The sequence below is a fragment of the Onychostruthus taczanowskii genome, unplaced genomic scaffold, assembly GCF_017590055.1.
Source record: "Onychostruthus taczanowskii isolate IOZ18803 unplaced genomic scaffold, ASM1759005v1 scaffold95, whole genome shotgun sequence".
Classification (NCBI taxonomy): Eukaryota; Metazoa; Chordata; class Aves; order Passeriformes; family Passeridae; genus Onychostruthus; species Onychostruthus taczanowskii.
The window spans coordinates 1,037,354-1,056,109 of NW_024507546.1; the positions used below are offsets into that span (position 1 = coordinate 1,037,354).

At 46.7% G+C, this 18,756-nt stretch overlaps 1 protein-coding gene across 4 annotated transcripts in view; it reads left to right on the plus strand.

Moving 5' to 3' along the window:
- The window catches only part of LOC121347849 (potassium voltage-gated channel subfamily A member 6-like), a 58,086-nt gene extending 39,981 nt beyond the window's left edge, over nt 1-18,105 (plus strand). For 3 of the 4 annotated variants that reach the window (XM_041426794.1, XM_041426799.1, XM_041426801.1), the window contains 3 exons: nt 2,938-3,007; nt 15,069-15,131; nt 15,613-15,743. The gene's annotated coding sequence lies outside the window, so the exon portion shown is untranslated. Of the gene's footprint in view, nt 1-2,937; nt 3,008-15,068; nt 15,132-15,612; nt 15,744-17,996 lie in introns of those variants that run through there. The other variant, XM_041426796.1, reaches the window with a different exon arrangement.
- Nucleotides 18,106-18,756: the final 651 nt, after the last annotated feature.

An 18,756-nucleotide genomic window follows, 5' to 3' on the forward strand; every position in this document is an offset into this window, starting at 1 on the left:
AACTCCCTTGTTTCAGTAAAACTTGAGATTGTAAATACTTTTGCACCTTTGAACCCTGAGTGCTGGTCAAGGAAATAATGCAGTATACAGGAATGACTCTTTGTGCTGTTCTTGCTCTGAGTCCATTCCCTGAACCCAGGAAATGTCCAGAAGCTTCACAAATTGGTGGAATTTATTTCAGATACAAACCTCCAAGGGATTTCTCTTCCATGAGTTTGACCAGTTGAACGCCTGTAAACAGCTACCATTCACGGTATCCTGCAGCAAGGAGTCCAAGGCCAGGTTGGATGGGGCTCTGAGCAACCTGGGATAGTGGAAGGTGTCCCTGCCCATGGCAAGGGATTTGGAAATGGATGATCTCTATGGTCCCTTCCCACCCAGCCATTCTGTGATTTCATGATTCTTATCCCTCCTGTCCCAGCCCTTCAACTCCCATCAGATTTTCAGATTTGTACAAGCCACTCCTTGGGGACAGCAGGGCTCCAAACTGCTGATACCCAGTTTGCAGTGGAAGTACAGCAGTGACCTGGAGCTTCTGACTGAGCCTCCCAGAGTCACTGCCTGTCAGATGAACCTGCCCCCTTGTTTGGTGCCTCCTCACTCATGTCTTGATCTCAAAGGGGTGCTCAGGGCTCTAAATTTCCCAGCATCTAGTTCTGGTTCTCAAAAGGCCCATCTCAAGTTCACCAGACCTTTGAACTTTTGTGAATCTAACCTGAGACTCACATTTGTAACCAAACCAAAGGAATTTTGCCTAGGTTTGCATTTCATTGCAGGTGCCTCACACTCTTCTTACATTTCATGCCACTGGACAAAGAGCAACCATTTGGAAACCCCCAGGAAAACTGCCTGACTTCAAGTTCTGTTGGTAGCAGCCCCCATGCTCTGAGAAGGCACCAGTTCTGCTTCGTGCTGCTGGCAGCTGAGCTGGTTGGCTGCCTCTGAAGGTACAACTGCCACGGCAGATGGCTGGGAGGTTAGCAGGGAATTTATTCAGAACTCTGCATAAATGAGGCTGCCTTCCCTCAAACAGAATGGCAGCCAAGAGCACACTCACATCCCCCCCACAGCTGCACAGTGACATCCAGGAGCTCCATGGTGACCCAGGAGTGGAGGAGACAGCCTGTCTGTCACACACCAGCTCCTCGGCACTGCTCTAGCCCAAAGTCTGTGGCAGCTCAGCCGGGCTGTGGGCTCCATCTGCATCTCTGAGCAGCAGAGGTGGTCCAGCAAGAGCTGAACCCACTCTGTTCATGGGGGAATGGAGCAGAGCCTCCATCTTGGGGACATCCTTTCAGACACCCTTTGTGACCCGTGCCCAGTCAGCAGCTCCAGGTCACTGCTGTACTTCCACTGCAAACTGGGTATCAGCAGTTTGGAGCCCTGCTGTCCCCAAGGAGTGGCTTGTACAAATCTGAAAATCTGATGGGAGTTGAAGGATTGGGACAGGAGGGATAGGAATCATAAAATTATAGAATGGCTGGGTGGGAAGGGACCTTAGAGATCATCCATTTCTAAATCCCCTACCTTGTGCAGGGACACTTTCCACTAGACCAGAGCCCCATCCACCCTGGCCTTTGACACTTCCAGGGACTGGGCAGCCACAGCTTCTCCGGGCAACCTGTGCCAGGGCCTCACCACCTTCACAGGGAACAATTTTTTCTTACTGTCTAATCTGAACCTATCCTCTCTCATTTTGAAGCCATTCCCCCTGCTCTGTCACTCCAGCCCTTGTCAAGAGTCTCTCTCCATCTTTCCAGCAGGCTACCTTTAGGCACTGGAAGGCCACAAGGAGGTCACCCCAAAGCCTTCTCTTCTCCAGGCTGAACAATTCCAATTCCCTCAGCCTTTCCTCCCAGCAGAGCTGCTCCATCCCTCTGATCCCCTTGGTGTCTCTGCTCTGGCCTGGCTCCAGAAGCTCCCTGTATTTCCTGTGCTGGGGCCAGGGCTAGATGCAGTGCTGAAGGTGGGGTCTCACCTGAGCGAGGCAGAGGGGCAGAATCCCCCCCTCCCCTCCCCTGCTACCCACACTGGGGGCTCAGCCCAGCACAGGGTGGTTCTGGGTCCCAGCACACAGAGCTGGGACAGGGCCAGCTCACACCCACCAGCACCCCCAAGTCCCTTCTGGCAAAAATTCCCTCTATTTTCCTCGGGAATAATGAAGTGTTAGATGCTGGTGTTGCAGTGAAGATGGCTGAATAGAAGGAAAGCTGCAAACCCTCAAGAGGTTTCCCCTTCAGTGCCTGTTTTTAAGAGTTAAGCATCTGCACCATGAGCTGAAGCAGATGTGAAAGGCCCTTGGTCAGAGTCTGTGAGTGCTTGCAAAGATACCCACAGGTAATGGGATTTGAGCTGCCAGTTCCTTGACTTCTCCCTCTGCCCCTAGAGTAGCTGCATTAATTTTCATCTTTAAACGTTGCTGCTATGCAAAAAATCCCCACTGATGTTACCACCTCTGAGTCATGCCAGCATATTTGTGTGCCGATATATTTTAGGAGCAAAGCTGCCGGAGTTCAGTAAGTGTAAAGCAGGACTTGATAAGCAAGGTAGTGGTAGTAGCAGGGTATTTAGATAAGAGAAAGGAGGTGTAGTGTGCTGTCGGTAAGTACTTGGGACCTTGCAGTATTGATCCCAAATGAGTTTGGCCCAGGCTGTCTCTCAGTCCCTGGATTTTCTGCAGGTTAAATTCCTTTCCTCAGGCTTGGAGGACATATCAGTGTTATCAGCCTGAGAGATCACAGAATATAGAATTGTAGAACCTCCTGAGCTGGAGGGGACCCACAAGGCTCACCAAGGCCAGCCCTTAGCCCTGCACAGCACAGCCCCAAGAAGGTATGCTGTCCTTTGCTTCAGATCTGTTCTTACCACTACAGGAACTTGAAGACCTTATCTGCTAAGTGATAAGACTCATGTATCACATGTGTCTTCTCCCTTCAGGCACAATTAATGACCACTGATATGGGATTAAAGCAGTGTTGAATCATCCAGCAGGACCACTGGAAAGAAGGTATGGATGTTCCTCACATTTCTACTGCACTGTTGATAGCAGATGTGGGAGCTGCTCACCACAGCTGCAGGAAGAACAGCACCTGCTCTGAAATAAGGCCTGGTGGGACAGAGTTATTCTTGTACATTTGGGGCTGCATTTGAATGGACACTATGTGCTTTTGCTCTATGTCTGTGTCATATTTGCTTTAGCAACAGAAGTCCTCAAGACAATTTGCAGTGTCCCTTCATGGGGTGTAGACTCTTGCTGTGTCCTATTCCTGTGCCTGTACCACAATGGGTGTGTAACCATGATCTGAAGTGTAGGTGGAAACTTGTTAGGCATCGCTGGACCTGTAGTGTCCTGGAGTTGTGGTGGACTATGCAAACATAGTTCCCCAACTCCCTAGCTGCTTTATTCCAAAGAGATGGTCATCACAGAATCATAGAATGGTCTGGGTCGAAAGGCTTTGAAGTTCACCTCGTTCCACCCCCCTCCATGGACAGAGACACCTCCCACTAGCCCAGATTGCTCAGAGCCCCATCTTTGATCCCAGTGATCAGATCAGTGCTCTGCCTTTTCAGTCCTTTCCCAGAAATTCACCTGCTCCCCTGAAATACAGGAGAGAAACCCTTCATTCAGAGTATATCCCTGAAACACAGGAGAGAAGCCCTTCATTCAGTGTCTGTCCCTGAAATACAGGAGAAAAGCCCTTCATTCAGTCTCCATCCCTGAAATACAGGAGAGCAGGCTTTCATTCAGTCTCTAATCAAGCTCCTTGCTCAGATCCACGTGCAGACAAGCGCTGCTGTGGTTTCTGAGTTGCTGGTCTGCAGAGCCCTTGCTGCTGTTCCAGGGGAATTGGCTGGCTTCAAGGTGACAGGTTACCTCTTTGCTTCCAGCTGCTAGAAGCTAAAGAATGGCAAGAAGCTAAAAATACCTCTGAGCCAACACCTAATGTCACTTCTCCTCACGAGGGGTTTCTGCAGTTGCCACGGGGATCTTAAGCAATTGCACAGGGGAGGAGATAAATCTCTTTATTTTTGTGAATAGAGGGGGAGGTGCTCAGGAGAAAAATCCCTCTATGAAAAAGCTGTGCAGCCACGTGCTTTGATGCCTGGATTGAAAAAGCTAAATGTCCACGGATTTAGACCAGCCAATGGTGTGTGAGTGCTATATTTGGAAAGCACAGTGCAGAATTATGGCACATGCATCACATGTGAATTGGAAAAGTGCAAGCTATTTTTGGAGCCTGTTTGCATATGTGCTGAGTCAAGGTTTGCACTGAGAGCAAGGCTGCACCTAGCATCTCTTAAATCTACTTTAGCAAGGTTATTAGTTTTCAAACAATCTCTGGGTCCCATAAAAATCCTTTCTCCCTTTGATTTTATTAGCATCTCAGCATTGCAAGAGGTTAATTAGGAAAGACAAAAAATTAAGTGCAAAAGGGGAAGCACAAGGAAAGGGGAAGCAATTTAGAGTTGGAGGGGGATGGGTTCTGAAAAGGTATTACCTAATTAAGTACAGAAAGATCAGAACAGCATAAAAATATGGAAAGGCAGAAGGGGCTCGTAAAGAAGGTGGGAAATGTACACCTTGTGCTATTATTGCTGAAGGAAGCCTATTTACAGGGAGCAACCCCTAGGGAAAACTGGAATTAGGAAAAGAAATAGCATTGCATGAATTACAGCCAGACCTTGTGCTAGCTTGAAAACAAACCAATGAGAGATCCCAAGTCAGAACTGAAAGCCTGTTGGTCAGGGTGGCAGTAGCAGTCCCATTTAATGGTGTCTGAAGTCCTCTTGAAGTGATAGATGTGGTTCTGTTGAAGCAGTGATCCTGTAGAAGGGTTTGGTGTTCCTCTGAAGGTCCGGTGGAGGTTATATAGCTCTTGTCCTCTGGGAATGCAGTGGATCAGTCTGCCTGTGCCATTCCAAGCCTCAGATTACATCCAGGTCGGAATGCTTGGCTCCTCCCGCTGGGCAGAGTATCTCACAATGGGATGATGTAGTTTTATCAGTCATGTAGTGAGACTCGATGGCCCATTAACAGAAGAAAACCCCTGGAGTTATCAGGGATGAGTCATGAAAGAGATAAGGAACATTGCCCCACCTCCTTTAATAGCTTCTGAAGATGGTGTCAGAATACATACTTTTGGTTACATCTTACACTGTAACCTAAAACAGCCCTGGATTTGGGGGCAGGGAGGGAAAGCCCCTAGCTTGCATGGCTAGGGATGCCAGATGAGGATAACACAAAACTGACTGGCTGGGGATGGTCTCAGTGGGGGCACTCTGTTCCCAGAGGACACAGCCTTTTGCAGTGCCTTCCAGAGCAGTGCTGGCTGTCCTCACAGATGATGGACACTCAGACATAGTTCCCTGCACTGCCAGAGGTGTTGCCTTAGCAAGGGATTTTTCTTATCAACTGTTTCCAGGAGGAAAGATAGGAGACAATTAGACTGCTGTGGTCACTGGGGAGGACTTGAGGTTCAACCAGGCCAAGTTCTGGATCCTACACTTTGCCCCAACAGCTTCCTGCAGTCCTCCAGTCTGGGGAAGAATGGCTGGAAAGGGAAAGGGCCTGGAGGTGCTGGCGACAGTGGCTGAATGTGAAGCAACATGTGGGCAAGAAGGCCAATGGCACCCAGCTGGGATCAGCAATGATATGGCCAGCAGGATCAGAGCAGTGATTGTCCCCCTGTACTGGGCACTGGTGAGGCCACACCTCAAATCTTGTGCCCAGTTCTGCACCTGTCACTGTAAGATGGACATTGAGGTGCTGGAGTGTGTCCAGAGAAGGGAACAGAACTGGGGAAGGGTCTGGAACACAAGTCCTATGAGGAGCAGATGAAGGAGCTGGGAAAGGGTCTCAGCCTGGAAAAAAGGAGGCTCAGGGGGGATGTTCTGGCTCTGCACACCTCCCTGACAGGAGGGGACAGCCAGGTGTTCCCAGGGAACAAGGGAAAGGATGAGAGGAAACAGCCTCAAGCTGCACCAGGGGAGGTTCAGATTGGACATTAGGAAGAATTTCTTTACTGAAAGGGTTATTAAATATTGGAAGGGGCTGTCCAGGGTCATAATGGAGTCCCCATCCTCAGAAGTGTTTAAGGAAAGACTGGACATGGCACTGGGTATCATGGTCTGATATTTGGTCACAGGTTGGACTTCATGATCTCAGAGGTCTTTTCCAACTAGAATGATTCTGTGATTCAAGTGTTCTCCTGTGCCGCAGTTTGCCTTCTGCTGGTGGGAAGCACCAGCACAAATCTGCAGAGTGGGTTAGAGTGGAGCAGATGGGAGGCTCTGTCCACCCAGGTGTGGCACTAGAGAACTTTCTTGGTCTGGTGTGTACCGAAGTAGGCTTGCAGGCACAGAGAACACAGTGCTGGCAAAGCAGCAGGCCCACCAAGCAGACAGGAAGGGAGCAGGAAGGTACCTGGGAGCTCTGGGAGAACAGTAAAGTGTTTTTAAACTACATAAGATGGGAAGCACAGCAACAGCAACCTGAGCACTGGCTTGTTGGTGGAGGTCCAGATGAGGTCCAGAGCAGAAACATTCTGTATTGTTCACACCAAGCGCAGTCCTTCAGAGTTTGTAGCATATTTTAAAGCCCTTAAAGTCCTGGTGAGGCTGGCTGTAGAAATTGACCCCAGGGGAAAGAGGAAAAGGGAGCAGCAGTACCTGGACACAAATAAACATCCCTGTTATGTTGATAATACCATGTCATGCAGCAGGACACAGGGAAGAGGTGGGATGCATGCTGATCTCTCTAGAGGAGTACTCTTGACTCAATTTATGACTTCAGTTCCTAGAGACACAGATATCAACATCAGACCTGACACACACCTATAAACAGGGTAATGAGCAATGACAAGCAGCTGATGGCACTCGGTCTGTTCAGCTGGAGAAGAGGAGATTGAGGTCGCCCCTGGCACACTGCCTCCTATGTTTGCCCTCCTGGTGGCTTTAATCCTGATAAAACCAGATCTACGTGGTACTTTCTGGGCCCTTATCTGCCTAAGTACATGTGGTTCAGAAGAGTTTGATAAAATGATACCTGTTCTATTTGTCCTCTTTCAATCAGAGAAAATAAAATCTGAAATCAACTCCAGTGAAGAAAAAAAAAAGTTTGAAATACACATGGGGTTTCAAGTCCTTGTCTTGAAAGTGAGCCTGAGAATGCGCTAAAATAAGAATAAAAATGCAAATGTTGATGTAATTTCCCAATTTGGAAAGCAGACACAAGCCAAAAAAATGCCAACATGACAATACCCACAAAACAAATCAAATCAAATTTCCCTCCACTTTCCAGCTTGAACAAGGATCCAAAATCTGAGGAGAGGCAGAGGAAAATTGTGCAGGACCCCACTTTTAAGCTGGTCTATTACATTTTATTATTTTTTTTAACACCATTTTATTCTTCATATAACCAGATAATAGAAAACAGCACTTTTCCAGATCTTAGTTTGGAGTGGTTTCCAGCTAAAACCACTTAGGTTCATCACCTTCCTTTCTGCAACTGTAGATCCCCAGCCTGAGAGGTGAGCTTGAGTCTAAGCATGACTTGGACCTTCTGGAAATCTGAGTGCTGATTTCACTCAATACTCAGATCCCATCCTGGAACTTTGATGAACCCAACCTGAGATTCGTGCTGGTAATCAAACCTAAGCAGAGATCAGTTTTGCCTGGGTTTTAGTTTCAAGTAAGAAGGCACCCACCTTCCTACCTGTCTTCACCTTGACCAGGCTGTGGGATGGCTGGCCTTCTCCTTGCGTATCATTAGCTTTTTGGGATATATGATCAGCCCCCTTCTCCTGCAATTTGTAACCCACCCATTTGTGCTACGTTGTCATAAAATCAGCTTGTTCCCAGTTAGTGTTCCCTGAAGTTGACATGGCCACGGAATCATAGGATATCCTGAGTTGGAAAGGACCCACAAGGATCATTGAGTCCAACTCCTGACCCTGCACAGACACCTCAACAATCCCACCCTGTGCCTGAGAGCATTGTCCAAATGCTCCTGGAGCTCTGGCAGCCTTGAGACCATGACCATTCCTGGGGAGCCTGTTCAGTGCCCCACCACCCTCTGGGAAAGAACCTTTCCCTGATATCCAACCTAACCCTCCCCTGACACAGCTCCAGCCATTCCCTCGGGTCCAGTCCCTGGTCACACAGAGCAGAGATCAGGGCCTGCCCCTCCTCTTCCCCTCATGAGGAAGCTGCAGAACTCCTGTGAGCTCTGACCTCAGTCTGCTCTTCTCCAGCTGAACAGAACAAATGCCCTCAGCTGCTTTTCATGTGACTTCCCCTCCAGGTCCTTCCCCATCCTGGTGGTCCTCCTTTGGACACCCTCTATCAGCTCTAGATCTTTCTTATGTTGTGGCACCCAAAACTGCCCTGGCACTGGAGGTGAGGCTGCCCCAGCCCAGAGCAGAGTGGGACAATCCCCTCCCTGGCCTGGCTGGCCGTGCTGGGTCTGGTGCCCCAGGACAGGGCTGTCCCTCCTGGCTCCAGGGCACTGCTGGCCCATGTCCAACTGGCCATCAACCAGGACCCCCAGGTCTCTTTCCACAGCACTGCTCCCCAACATCTCCTCCTGCAGTCTGTCCATTCAGCCAGGCTGGCTCTGCTCTGCGAATGACTCTGCCCAGATGGTAATGAGCCTGACAAGGGCTCTCTTCACAGCTGTGTACAAAGATGCCATTGTGGACAGATCAGAGTCAACAGCACCACAATTGCCAACCCACGCAGCCACCTCTGCACAGCAGCATTCCAGCGCTGTGTGGAAAAGAGAATGCCTGCCTGACCCACAGAAGTCTGCTCTGCCAACCCTCACCAGCTGTGAACAGATTCAGAGACAACACATCAGCAGCTGAATTCACACAGCACTTCTTGCTTATGGCAGCAGAGTAGCCATTTTCCACTAGAGAAACAGCAAATGGAAAATTCTTTGCAGAGGTCAGTCCTACACCCAGGAATAGTGACTGCACTGTTCTGTTGTACAAAAGCAATGATCTTGTTATTTTGGTGTTTTCTATATTGCTTTGCAAAAATCACATAAAAAAATCGTTGTGTTTGCATCCTCTCTGCTCTCAGATTTTCTTAACTGTCTGACCCCTTGTGTCTGAAGAAATATGCCACAATCTCACAGGATTATATAGTGCACAGAAATAGGTGTCTATCAATAAATTATTACTTAAAACTCCAGTTATGTTAGCCTGCATAGATCAGGTAAATCAATTGCAGTGTATTCTATTCTGGATATCTGAATGTCTCAGATGCTTGGTGGTCTGGGAGAAATAGTCTCATCAATACCTTTAAAATGGACTTCCTTTTGTTGTTTTGAATAACTGAATATCCTGCTTCTTTCAACTCTCTGACCACTAGGCTTTATTTTTTTATAATAGAGTATTTAATTCACAAGGTTTAAAACTACCTTGACTAATAACTCTCATAAGCAATGCGGCTCTTTGTACAGGATTTTTGGTTTCAAAACAAACACAACTCTTACATGTGTCAATGTCAGTGGTAAATGTGTCCCACTAGGTCCCTCTCTCTTGAGAGGACAGAGCAAAAACCTCTGGTCCTTGATACCACCAGCTCTTCTAGAGCAACAACGTCTGAAATAAATAAGCAGTCAGCTTCGTAGGGTATCCCAGAGGTACTTGGGGAATTACAGCATGGAGTGTGGCACTCTTCTGCAGCAGGAACTGAAAGTCAGAGCAGGAATATCCTTGTCAGCCTCAGATGGCATCAGATGTCCATGATTAAGCAACTGCTCTGAATCATGGAGATCCCAATGATGGCCAATGGAGACAAGAGAGATCTCCTTGTCTGAAGCAGTGTTGGCTGGTGATCAGCTCTGTCACTGGGCTGCAGGAGCCAGCACTGCCTGGATTTCCTGTTCTGCAGACCCAACCCATACAGCCTGCCTGCAATATAGGCACTGTCACAGGCCTGATTGGCATCTCAGCCTCTCCCCAGCTGAGATGGCAAATGAACTTGGGTAAATATAATGGTGTCCATGTTTTCACTGGTCAGAGATGGAAGAATGAATAGAAGGAAGAATGAGCTACACAGGCAGTCTGAGGAAGATGTTTTGGAAGACCACTAGTAGACATTCCATGGAGATTGAGAATACTTGTTGGTACTTTGGTCAGATGTGCACCTGGAATTTCACATATATAATAATGCCAGCTATAGCAGACCCCTTCCAAGACTAGTGCTAAAATAGACTCTGCACTGTGAATTTCTCTTGGCTAAATATGTAAATAATACACCAACAATAACTAAGCTTTTGGGAGGAGGTACAACTTTGATGCTGGTCTTATTTGGAGTGGAAGTAGCCCTGCTAAAACTGATGAAAAACCAGTATTATTTGAACCTGGCCTAAAACATGCCCTCATCTCCCTCTGGCTGACAGGAATGGTGACCACTTCCACTGTGTGGCACCTGCACCATTAAGCGTCTCCAGTTAAGGGCAGCAGAGCTGTTTTATGGGCATGGATCCAGCAAAGAGTGGTTGAAACACATCAGGAGCATTGCTGACTTCATTAAGATTCTTCATGTTTAAACAACTGCTTGAGAGCCCTGGTGGATGAAGCTTTACATATCTAATACAGAGCCCTGAAGGTCAAGGCTTGCCTCTGAAACTGACTTTATTTGGTTTAAGCCATCCATCACATTGAAATAATGCTGTTGTTGGGTAGGAGACACGACTATTTTTATGGCTGTGTGTAATATTTTCCACTGTCACCAAAGTGCTTTTCTGAGTGATAAATGTGTAGATTTCCTGCTTTCCTGGGCCTGAAGGAGCAGAGGAGGGATGGTGGGATGCGGTGCCTTCTCCCTGTTTGTACAAGCAGTGCTGGTGGAAGCAGGGAAGTGCCCAGGATGGAAACTGGCAGCACTCAGGCTGCAGATGCCCTCTGGGAGGAGGCACATCAGTAGGCTGATGCAGAACAGGAATTTCTTTTTTACACAGCTTACCATCTGCATGGAATTGGCTCCATCTTCCCATCTGTGTGTGGAAATGGGAATGCTGCACCTGCTTAACTCATTGTAGCCTTTGGAGAAGCCAAAGTCTTCTTCCTGTTCTGACAGCACCTTTCTCTTGCCTGGAAGAACTGCTGTCATCTGGGCCTGCATGACACAGTGGTAACCACTTAGTGCTAGAAAGATCAAGGGAATTAGGCTATAAATGGAAATGGAGGACTGATTATATGTTGTAACTTGCTGAAGATTTACTGTGAGAAGTTTCATAGAATCATAGAATGTCCTGAACTGAAAAGGAACTACAAGGATCATCCAGTCCAACTCCTGGCTCTGCACAGGACAGCCCAAGAATTACCATGTGCCCTGAGAGTGCTGTCCAAACACTTCCTGAGCTCTGTCTGGCTTTGTGCTGTGACCACAGCCTGGGGGAGCCTGTTCAGTGTCCAGCCACCCTCTGGGGGAAGAATCTCTTCCTGAAATCCAGCCTAACCCTCCCCTGACCTAGCTCTGTAATTGCTTTAGATCTTCCTACTATTGTGGCACCCAAAGCTGCCCCAGCCCAGAGCAGAGTGGGACAATTCCCACTCCGGGCCTGGCTGGCCATGCTGGGCCTGGTGCCCCCTGGACAGGGATGTACCTGCAGGCTGCCAAGGCACAGCCAGGTGCCATATTAAACATGCCTTGTCTCTCCCTGAGGATACAAAAATGACCATTATAATTGTTTCAGTGATGACATCTTCCTCAGTTCACACGCGAATGCTGCAGTCCTAGCAAAGGCCTGTGCAATCCTATGATGGCTTCACAAGGAAATTTAATCCACAGGATGGAAAGGACCATGGAGCAGTGTCTCCAGGTGAAGCCACACTTTGCCTAGCTACTGTTTTTTCCAAGTCAGCAGAGACAGAGGGAACGGTAAAGTGTGAATGCGTGGTGCATCCTCTGTTAACGGAACTGGAACTTCTTCCGTTTGGTCTCATATCTTTGTTTGCAAGGTGCAAGTTATGAAATTTGCCTGCTCTTAAACCAGTGGAAACAGCTCAGTTGTTTATCCCCTTCAGACAGGCACAGTTCTAAAACACCTGCACACATCTACTCTGAGGCAAACACGGTGGCACTGAGAGTTCCCTCAGCAAAACTCTTCCCACTGCCTGCATCTGTGTGACATAGGAAGGCAGAGGGGACAAGTAATCATTCTCCACTCCACATCTAGATGAAGCAAACTTTTCTTTCTTTTCCTTACACCCGCGCTTCAAGACCCGAAACACTGTCACAGCTCCAGTATTCTCCAGTGTCCTGAAATGCAAGAAAGGTATTTTCTTAAACAGTTTCTACCCTTTCTGCTCCTCTCTGACAAATGAAGGTGTCTCTTCCCCTCCAAAGAAGCAGTTCTTATTCTTTGTACTGGTGAGCGGGTTTATGTCAGAATTGCTTTCCAAGAATATTGGCAAAGTCTTTGGGAGCGTGGCTCTACTTTCTGTTTCTGGAGCTTACCTCTCCTATTAGAAGCAGTGATTTTATGTATCTTGCCTTTAGCTTGACTGTTGGAGAAAGCAAGGCCCTGGCTCCATGGAGTGCCTTTGTCAGCACCTGTCAGGCCTTCACAAAGCAATGGCTGATCCTCTCTTGAGAGACTTCTGCTGCCACACAGGTCTGAGGAGCTCATGTAGATTACTCCCAAGCCCACATTTAACACTACATAGACCATCAGTAGGAGTAATGTGCAGATACTCTGAGTGGGGGGGATTCTGCCCCTCTGCCCCGCTCTGCTCAGCCTCCCCTGCAGCACTGCATCCAGCCCTGGGCCCAGCACCAGAAGGACAGGGAGCTGCTGGAGCCAGGCCAGAGCAGGGCCACCAAGGGGATCAGAGGGATGGAGCAGCTCTGCTGGGAGGAAAGGCTGAGAGAAGTGGGAGTGCTCAGCCTGGAGAAGAGAAGGCTTTGGGTGACCTCTTTGTGGCCTTCCAGTGCCTGAAGGGAACCTTCAAAAAAGAGGGAGCTCTCTCTTGACAAGGGTCTGGAGTGACAGGATAGGGGGGAATGATTTTACAGCGTCAGAGAGCAGGTTTAGATTGGATATTGGGAAGAAATTCTTCGCTGTGAGGATGGTGAGGCCCTGGCACAGGTTGCCCAGAGCAGCTGTGGCTGCCCCATCCCTGGCAGTGTCCAAGACCAGGTTGGATGAGGCTCCGAGCAACCTGGGCTAGTGGAAGTTGTCCCATGGCAGGGGCATGGAATTGGATGATCTTTAAGATTGCTTCCAGTCCAAATCATTCTGTGATTTTATGATTTTCTGAAGTGCAGAGTAGCAGTGATACAACAATCATGTGGTGCAGGTGGTGTCCCTGTGCATGCCTTCGCCAAGCCCTTTAGCCCTGTTCAGCATCAGCCTGAGCTGCCTATGTAGCGAAGGACCTTGGAGTTATGAGAAAATCTTTATCCCTTGTTTTCTTCTCCAGCTGCAAGGCAGATTAACTTTTTTATGGCAACAGTTTCTCTACCACTTTTTGAAATATATGTAGACCTTGATGCACTCAGCTTTCTCTCAGGTCATTTCATGTTCTTATTCCCACTGAGCTCTTACACTAGACAGAAATGCCCTGAAGAACAGGAGGCAAATCAAATTACATCCTGCTTGCTTTGGATCCAAGGGCTCCCAGCATTTGAATTGTTGAAAACACACAGGGTTTTGTAGATTTTGGTTTTCCTTTGTGGTGGGGGCATGTATTGTACTTTATTATTATGTTACTGTTTGGAGAAATACATGATTTTAAGCCATGGAAATTTTCTGTGGAAAACTTGGATTAAAATCCCAGTCAAGTTTACATGTTTAACTGCCTTACCCTCGGTGGTTGGAAATGAATCAAAGAAACAATGGAATTTGGTTCACCCTATGGATATGCCTCTGTACCCACCAAATCGCACAGATACCCAAATGTGATCCCATGTAATTCTCCATTCAGTTTTGCAGGGACACAAAAGATGAGCTCAACCCACTGTAGAGCAAATACTGAAGAAAAAATGTTTCTCTTCGAAGGGAGTAAAAGGGATATTTTGCAATATACCTGTGCAAACCTATGGGAAGTCAGGATAAGTCCTATGAAAAGTGAGAGCAGGTCACAAAATCCTCATGCCCATACAGCTTAACAAGCCAGCACAATCTTTGTGGACTTTTCCTCAGCTTAAAAAAAAAAACCTGCTAGATGTTTCTTACACTGGCAGAGCTTTTTTACCCATAGTGGGAGTTTGTTTACTTTTACACATTGGTAGAAGGTGTGAAAGAGCTTTTGTGGAAGAGTTGCTGGTAGTGAGGTAATTCCAGGCAGAGTGGAAACGTAACAGTCCTTCTGTGCCTGCTGTCAGCCCTGGATTCACAGCTGCACAGCGCCTGGGCTTCCCACACCTACACTAGAGGTCTCCTGTTCCTAATCCTTTTGCTCCCCCACCCCTCAGACTCACTCCTACCATCTCCCAGTTTCCCAAGCAGAATAAGAAATGGAAAGCACAGCTTGGGATTCCTGCAGCTGCTCCCCTGTGCTCATCACTCCTTCCCTCCCAGCCAGAGAAAAAGGGCAGTTCCACACCCCAACTCCTGTTACAGCCCTCAGCAGTAGAGATTTGGGGTTCATTTTACTTTGGTGGGTGCCAAATCTGCCACATCTTGCAGTGGAATTTGAAGGATTTGGGGCTGATATGAGTGATAATATTCCCTGATAATGCTGGAGAGCAGCAAGCAGTGAGCCCAGCTTGACTGAGGTGATGTTTGGCTTCAGGGGACTGGCCACACTCTGCTGTTGTAGTCTGAGAGTCTGATCTTCTCTTCTTGCAATGAGAAGGCAGTTTGTGTGTGCTATTTACTTCCCCCTCATGCTCTAGCAGACCAGAAAACCTTTGGAAGTGCACCAAGAGAGTGTGTGTGTACTAGAGGACCAACCCAGCTGTGGGACTAAATATTCCACAGGCAGCACCTTGGGTGAAAGGCAAGAGATAAGGTCTTTTGCAGCAGGTTCTAAGGCTAACTGGGAGCTAGGATGGGAACCTAAGTAAAACTCTTCTCCCTTGTGTCCTGAATTCTTCCCTGATTTTAGGTAGCCATGCCTGTACCTCATGAGTCTTTGGCAGCTGTTTGAGGCTGAGCTGATGGATGCAGGGTAAGGAAAATATTCCTTTTTGTACCCGATAATGAATGAATGAGCTGCTGTCAGCTGAATCCAAACAGCTTCTGGAACTGTGGGTCAATTCCTTACCACCCTGAATGAACTTTCTCCTGTTGGAATCTCAGATTTTGGCCTTGGTCAATGAAATTCAGTAACTCTAGTTCATTTTCCTGTTTGGTCTTCTGAGCTTGCATGGAAATGGTTTTACTGTTTTCCTATTATTTCCTAGAAATTTAGTAGTACTATTATTCTCTCCCTATAGCATTAAACTAACTCCTCTTTCTGCTCTTTGGATAATCATTTTGCCCTAGCCATATTCCCTATTCCATATTCTGCCAAAATCCAGAAACTTCCTATTAAAAAAAAAAAAAAAGCACAGTTTTAATTTCTTTTTTTAATTTCTAGTTTGCATTAGGGGTAAGACGATTGAGAGAGGTAAGTGCCAGTGGTTGAATTCATGACTTTGTTTTGACAGGCATCATCCTGAAAGAAGGTGTACACAGGAGCTTGTGGTGGAAAAGAATCCATGCAGCCAGACACTGAGACCAAAGCAAGCTTCTGAACAAAGTGTGAGGTACAAAGTTTGTTCTCTTAAAAAATTAGACACCCTTTCTCTATCCTACTGAGAATCCACTGCCAGAAATGTAATGAGTATACTCTTCCACCTGAGGAGGTCCCATGGATTTACTTTTCCCTAGTAAGAAGAATCTTTGTGCTCTTTATTCCCAGTCATATAGTTAAATTAATGTGTATGTCTTTTTCTGCTTCACATTAAACTGTTCTTTCTAAACTTCGCTTTGCAAAGGAGTTGTTTTTACATCATCTTTTCACCCTGTTATCCTGTGTCTGCTGCACAGCAGCCTTTCTTTGACTCTAATGTGTTTTAAGCAAGTGTTTGATAAGCCAGAATAGCAGCTGTGAAGGGATTTGTGTTTTTCCTTCTGCAGCACAAACCAAAAGTCAGAGAAGCAGCCCAAAGGAGAACAGTTGTGCTCAGTGCAGAGACAAAATACCTCAACAAACAAATAGAAAAATAAGTGGCAGCTCAAGAATTTCAGCCAACTTTCACTACTCTCCAGAGTGGTTACAAATCAACTGGAAAAATACTGCCAAACATTGTCATCCCTGTTGGTGACAGATATGCTGAGCACAGGTCATTTACAAATTTTCCTTTGTTTGTACAACTTAGGGGCATTTGCTGAATTGATTTTAACTTCTTCTTTTTATTTTTTCTCTTTACCTACTGACAGTAATTCACAAATAGCTTTAGATCCAGGCAGCAGTAAGATAAGGTAATTTATCACTGTTTTAAACTAGCACCATGCTTGGACTGATGACATTGAGAAGTGCATGGAGAAGTAGAGGCTTTCATTAGGCCAGATGATAAAATTGTAAAACACAGGCAAGCTCTCTGTCACACACAAGTCCCTTCATCACACTGAGTGCTCTGTTTATTTTCATGTTCCTCCCGTGTAATACCACTGCAAATCTGCAGAAATCAATAGAGTTGCATTAGCATAAAATTAGGGAGCCCCAGCAGTAAATCATGCCATGAGTTGTTGTTGATGAGCTCCAAAGCAGAGCTTTATTTCCTGCAAAGGTCAGGGTGATGGATTGTGCAACAAATTTTACCTCCTCTGCTACATGTTTATTGCTAAATGGTCTTTCACAAAGCAACAAAATAGGACATATCTTACCCTTCCCCACAAGCTGGAGGTTTTCTCAATTCAGTAAGATAAAAGCCAGGCCCTCCATCCTGCTGGGTTTTGCAACCAGGCTGTGTCTGTTACGTTAAACTTGTGTGTGTCTGGGAGCATCCCTGGGAGCTGGAATGTCACTGCCTGTGCTAGGAAAGAACTGGCATGGAACTGACCTTTCCTAACTAGTCCTAACTCCAGTCTGCAGGCAGTCATCTCCTGTTTAGGAGCAGTCTATCAGATCTGGGCCCTTCTTTAACTCCTTTGAGCACAGAGCTGCCCCAGACACTGACCAGGCGGGAAGTTTGGGTGCTCATGTCACCCATGTCCCTTCCCTGCCTCGAAGCAGAGTTATCCCTTTCTGCCAAGAGATCCATCCCTGCCTGATGGATAGCAACACTTCAATTTTACATTCCTTGCTAAGTTAAAGATGATTTCAGCAAGCTGGCAGATGAGGAAGCAGTGATAGGAATATGCACAACCCATTTGCTCTAAGAATTTTATGGTTTTGAAGGCATTTAGCTGGTGGAAGCTTTGAAGAGAACCAGTGTTTACTGAAGCCAGCAGCCAGGGACACCTGTATTTGTGGGAACGAGCAGAAAAGTGAGATCTGACAGGCTTGAAGTCACACTGAGGACTACAGTGGCCAAGCAAAAACTACCTGGGATGGCTGTGTGAACATAAGCAAGAATGAAGCTTTGAGATTTCACATCATAAATTCTCTGACCTGGAGCAAACAGCAAGCATAAAAAGGGGGTGACAAACTGAAGGAGAGTAAAGGATTGGGAAGAAAGTCCAGAGACACCATGAAACTCAAAAGTTCACCCCATCTGCCACATAATGTCCACTCCTACCTCTGCAAGTGGACTTCTTGTGGAACAGTGAGCCCAAGCTCCTGGACTCCTTGAAGAGTGCCTGTAGTTGATAAGCCAAGACCTCTGTGGTGAGGCCTGAGAACATAATATTCATGTTTCTTTACAGTAGGTGTTTTATTTTTACAACTCCTTTTTATTTTTACAAATCCTTAAGAACTTTATAAGATAGAGCTTGGGAGTGTTAGTCTATGGAAATTGCTCCTGTAAGCCTGACCTCAAGCCTTATGACTGTCCAAACCAAATATAAACCCCATTAATTTTATTTTTTTAATTTTTTTTTCCCCCAGCCACAGGAGTACTCAGAAGCCCAGACCAGTAGGCCCTGGAATCCAGGCTGAAAATACAGCAAACCGTTCAGACTGCCTCCTTGAGAGGTCACAGGGAAGACAGAAATCTTTTAATTTGCATTTTAATTATTTGTACAGAGTAAAAGAATATTTACACTGAAAAACAGGGATCTGAAAAGCTGAAAAATGCCAGAACTGGAGTAATTTGTACTACACAGAGGTTTTAAAACTTTTGCAGTGGGACAGGGGCAAGTTCTGAAGGTTTCCTCTGAGGTAACAGAGCAAGTAAGCCAGCCATGGCTGGGACAATCACCAGGAATGTGGGATAGTTGGGGATGAGTTCTTGCTCTGCCCTCTCCAAAATGCCCATAAGTGCCCCAACTCCAGAGGCATTACTCCTCCCTACTGCAGCTGCTCCTCTTTCAGTAAATAATTCAATATTCATTGAGGCAGGGACCTGAACCTCAGTTTCCCACATCCTGTGTGAACGCCTGAACAACGGCACTGTCAAATCAATCTCTTGCAAAACACTCTCCTCTCTCAGCAAGTGTTTAAGTATTTATGCAGGTTAGATACACTCCAGCAGAGAAAACTGTGAAACACTTGCCCTGGGCTAGAAAGATCCCTTTGGATGTGGCTTTGCTGGAGCAAAGGAGGGACAGGAGACTCAGGATGAAGTTCCCTGCCTAATCCAGGTGTTGAGAGGTAAACCTACGTGTTATACACAAGGAAAATAGACTCTTTCACACTGTTTATTAGC